Below are 5639 nucleotides of genomic sequence, written 5' to 3' on the forward strand. Positions count from 1 at the left end.
GAACATAAGCCCTAAGCCAGCAAATGTTTGATACTCTGAATTTTGCCTGTGTAGTTGGTAGGCTTATATGCAATGCATAAAGTTAAGCATGTAACCAAGTCCTTGCTGTATCAGTGTCAAATATTCAGGTTTTAAATTCGCTATGTTATACTTGAACTTGCTGAAGGTAGATAAATAGGGGCTTTATGTTAAGAGCTGCTGAGCACCTCCTTTTAACCCAAAGCCATTTAAGAAAGTGTCAGGCTACCAGTGCGCATTGTACGACAAAGAACTGGCAGAGTGGGAAGCATTTGGTTGCATCATTTATATAAATGTGAGAGTTTTTTCTAGGCTATTTGCCTGCGTATTACAAAGTGGGCTTAGATAGCTCCGCTATCATTTGGCTTACAGGTGGAAACTGGAAACTGCTCTGTGTGTGTGTGTGTGTGTCTGTGTCTGTGTGTCTGTGTGTGTGTGTGTGTGTGTGTACACAACAAGAGCGTACGTGTGAAGAATTCTGTACCTTCTCTCTATCATTTAATTGCTTGTGTATTTTTGACAAGTGCACCAATTCGTTTATAGCTCCCAAGGAGGCCTAGCAGTGCATTTCTGTGTTAAGATCCTTTGGCTTACATTACAAATAAATGAAGTTTTAAGCAAGCTCTGTATTTTAGTAGTTTTCTTTTAAATACAAGATTCTGTGTGTGTGTGTACTGGGTCTGGTGGGGGTGGAGTTTAGTATTAATGATGTTATAGTGCGTGTATACAGGGTATGTCTGCATTGAGCAGAGAAAAATGTTACTTGTTTACAATTTTACCACAGTGAGAGAATATTATATTGGATATGTTACTGAAAGAGACAAATACGTGCGTTTAACTTTCCTCAGAGTGCTCGTGTGTCATGCTGCAACTCCAGTTGTCTTATGGTGACCATAGATCAGAACCTGCTTTCAAAGGAAACTGAAGTTTTTACCCTTTTAGTTTTTACTGTTTCTCTGATATCTTCTGCTCCTTAGCAGATTTGATCTTTTAGCATCCTTTCCGTTCCCTTCTTCTAGTTTTATTTTTTTGACACTCTTGTATGGTCACTGCCACAAAGTCCTCGGTTGTGCTGCGGCGTTTCTGTGTGACAGAAGTTTGTGAGCTGTCTGTTTGGCCAAACCAGTTGTCCACCTGGTGATGAAATTGTTTTCTTACTTGCTCAACTGTATGGTATGTTTGGGCTCAGTCATACTCTCTTTGAAGTCAAGAATAAAACTCCCATTGATATTCACGAGAAAAGGTAAGGCCAGCTGTAAAACAATAGTACTCTCTACAGCGCTGCTTCATCTCTTGCCTGGGAGGTGTGTAGTTGTGTGGTCTGTGGTTACACGCTCTCTAATCAAACTGGTTGGCGATGTCCCGATTCAGGATTTTTCACTAGCAAACGCAGCTTCAGTCAGTGTTGCTGTGGGGAGAAGACACAGTTTTTCCGAGGTACAGGCTAGGCAGAGGGAACACGGGCACAACAGCCAACAGGATGGGCATTTTACTGTCACTGGTGCATCAGAGGAAGGGACCTGAACCGTGATTTCCCACCTCCCCGTCGCCCTACTGCTGGATTCATTACACCAGTCCAAGTCTCGTCGGCTGCAGCTCTCTTATCTGGAACAAATGAACTCTCGGTTCACTGAAGCAAGGCCTTGGAGCTCGGTTACCTGCAGCTGAGGGTCCTGGGCACTGGAATAGTCTCTTTCTCCCCTGCCCTCACTGCTGTACGCACATTGATAACCATGGCTTGGACTCTGAGAGACATCGTGGAGCACTGAGTCTAAATGGAGCTCAGCTATCATTTTACCTGCGTCCTCACAAGTACGATCCTAGTAGAGATAACGTTTCTGTGTGTTCTGTGGCATTTAGAGCTGGGAATAAAGTACAACTAAGTGAAAAAAATGTGAGACTTTAATACTAGGATAAATGTTGACACTTTATCAACTTTAGCACAAACTGTTCATCATTTAATTTCAAGTAATTTCTTTCCCACTGCTTTAAGAGAGATTCCTCTCCTAAGAATCAAGTACCTGTAACCATAAAGGAGCCAACTTCCAGAGAATGTTTTGCTCCTCTCCATCAGATAGAGTCAAATGTGATGCTAGTAAATAGACACTGCGTACCCATCCGGAGTTGGGATGGCACAGATACGTGGGCTGTCCCCTGCAGAGGTTGGAAACATTCCCTCACCGTGCTCTTGAGGTAAGCACATATCAACACTGGGCTCCGTGCAGACAACAGCCTCCCAAAGAACCATTGTTGGCATGAGATAAAGAATTGTTATTTATGCTTCAAAAGAAATCGCAATGTTTGGAAATTTTGCTTTCATTCTGGACTGGAAGAAAAAACAAACTGTCAACACTTCCTTTGAAATGAAAATGGAAATTGAGACAACACCAGGATGAGAATCAGCATTTAAGATTAACAAAGCACTTTTGTTAATGTTTTCTTTTGAGGTAAAATATTTTGTTTTGACTTCTGCATTTCTATAAATGTACCATAATTGCTTATGTTATTTTGTGAAAACTACAGTATAGTCCAAAAATGTGTAACAGTGTCTTAGAACCAAAATCGTTTGGTCATACTGAAATAATGATGCTGAAATGACATGGCCCTTTTTTAAATAAAAGAGTGGCATCAGTTCACCTGTTGTTACAGAAACATCTTTCCCAAATCCTTCTGGAACAGGTTAATTCCCTGCTGTGGGGGTTAGCACTGTGCAAAGCAGGTGCCTTCTCGTGGTACACACCTTTAAAAAAAATCTCCTGGTCGGTGCTTCTAAAGGGCAACTTGTTTTTAATACTGCCTTCCTCACACCTGAGGCTCCAAGTGAAAAAACAAGTCTGGTTTTAATCTGAATCATCTTGTAGTTTCTAGAGCAGCCTACAAGAAGGTTTCTGTCCTAGGGATATACAGGAAGAAGGTGTGAGAAAGCGACTTGGAAAGAAAACTGCACTGGCACTGGTTTGCCGTGAGATCTCGGATTAATGAAAGAAAATATGTAGGGGCTTGATGTGTGTCAGTGTTGGGGTTAGTGGCTAACCTAGGCAAAACCTAGAATGTTTATCACATCTAATGGTTCCTTTTTTTTTTTTTTTTTAAATCTCACTGTGAGTACTCTTTTCAAAATAAAAAACAACTCCCCCAGATACCTTTTTTTCTGTTTTCAGCCTTTTCTAGATTTAAGGCACCACATCTGAGCTATTCTGATCTTTTGATACTCCCAAGTCTTCCGCACCTATTAAAAGCTTATTGAAGATTTTTAGTCGTTTTCTCAGAGGAGGGACATCATTTGTCTCCAAGTGGCTATGAGGTACTTCAAAGAAAAAACAAAAAACTGTTCCATTCTGAATGGTTCAGACAATTTTTTTTGCGTCATTTTATCGTACCATACTTGAATTTCTGCAGCTATAAATTAAAAAACAAACCAAACACAAACCCCTAACCGCCTTTTGTAAATCCTTTAGTGTGTATCAATATATTATATTTTCTGAAGACTTAAGTGCGTCTTGAAACATAGGACTGTTCTGGTTTTCTTACTGTTCTCACTATTCACATTCTGCTGCATCTCACTCGCTTGATCTTGTGTTGAATTGCTACAGCTTCTTTCAAAGCACACTAATCAATTTTGGTTCAAACTGAGTTGAAGCACCTTCCAAATTGCTGTTGCACATCAATGAATGAAATTACTTTAAGTCAGGTTAGGTCAGGGATCTCTAGATACCTAATCTAAGCTTCATTACTGAAAGCAAAAGTACCTGCTGGTCCTACACCCTCCATCATTTTAATCAGCATCGTGCCTATTGATCTGTGCCCAGGGGTTGGACAGTCTGTAATTCTGTGGAAACTTTCAAAAGTCTTACAGCCCTAAACCTCCAGAATCAGGTTTTGTTGTTTGTTGTGGAGTTAAAGACCTTTCAGGGCAACGAGATAAAGGAGCCCAGCTGAGCCCCCACTGCTGCCCAGACGAGTATCCTCCCTTCTCTGCTTTCCCCATCTGCTGCTGCTTTTTCCCTTGCGTTAGCTGCCCTGGCCACGCTGTGCCTGGAGAGCCGCTGATGCTGTTGAGAACTAACTTTACAAAACTAATAGTTTTCAACTGGATCAACATGAAGGAAGGAACAGGAAATGCAGGAATGCCCTTTTTGGACAGTGTACATTAATCTCTTAAAGATCCATCAGAATCAGCAATATATTTTCTGCCTTTTTTGGTTGTTTTTGTCTGCAACGAGTGTGACATGATTACATTGCTGTCGCTTGGTTTCTAGGTTGTTCTAATTTCTGTTGGTATTTCAGGAAGACACGAATGTGAAAGGACATAATTATGCTATGCAACTTAGAAGCTACTGCTGTATCTCCCTTCAGTAGTGATGACTATGAACCTAAGCCTTACCAAATTGGTGCTTGATCTGAGTTTCTCAAGTGTAAGGGCCAAGTAGGAAAACAGATTTGTCCAAGGGCGTCAGGCAGAACTGGACTCATATTGTAGGCAGGACCTGGTCCTGATCTCTTTGAAAACTCTCAAAAAATATGTTTTGCAGAAGCTTGAAAGAAATCTAAAACATAAATCTGAACAAGGCTTTATGTAAGCTTAGTGCAAGAAGGAAAACAAAATCTGGATTGTAAAACAATTTCTCATCATTCTTTAGTTAAATATTTTAAACCACCACACCTCCTTTGCTAACAAGGTGATGTTTTTTCATTGTTGGTTCTCCGTAAATATTCTACAAGCAGCATTGGGAACTGACACAAAATGAAATCATACTTTCTGTGTATGTTTTTATTACAAGGTGTGCCAAATACAGTACAAAGAAGAGTAATTATAATTTCTGTTTCATTAATGAAGAAATGCAGATATGATTGCCTCATTTGCTTGAGATCACACAACACATCAGTGATGTAACTTCCTACAAGCTTTTTTGTATTCTAGGAATATATGTAAGTGTTTCTTCTTTGAAAACAGAAAGAAAAGATGATTTGCTGTGAATTGAAATATTTTTCAGTTAGTTGAGGGGATGTGGGTTTCAAAATACCAAACCTCCCCTAAGCAGAGCTTCATCCTAAAATGCACTTGAAATAATATTTGTTACCACACAAATATAGAAGTCATTTGTGCACTTTCTTTGCTTTATTTCCATAGAAATAATTGTGGGGTTTATTTTGTTCCTGCTCCAGAGGATATGGTTCTAGAAATAGGTTGATATTATTTGTGTACCTTTAAACATTTTCCCTGAAACAAAACAAAACAAAACCACAAAACAGTGTTTTCATTAAATCTACGTATCTGTCATTGAATTTCCAGGACCTCTTGATGTTCAATGTTTGTCTTCCCCCCCTCCCCCAAATTAATTCAATTTAGAATGTCTTTCCTGTAGAAACCAAAAAGTAGTACATTATTTGAAAAGTACATTATTTGCAAAACTGGTCTTTTTTTCCTCTAATAGGGGGAGGAAGAGAGAGGAGGCTGAAAAATGGAAAGCATTTTCTCTTACTGCTCCTCCTGTGGTAGGAGGGCAGGAGGAGAAAAGATAGGGAATGTGGCTTTATTATTTATTTTCTGTAAGTTGGGGAATGACATTTTTAAAAATGAAAGGTTCCTCTCTCTCTGAAATACTTTTTCAGTGCAAACA

This window comes from Accipiter gentilis, chromosome 23 (assembly GCF_929443795.1).
Source record: "Accipiter gentilis chromosome 23, bAccGen1.1, whole genome shotgun sequence".
Classification (NCBI taxonomy): Eukaryota; Metazoa; Chordata; class Aves; order Accipitriformes; family Accipitridae; genus Astur; species Astur gentilis.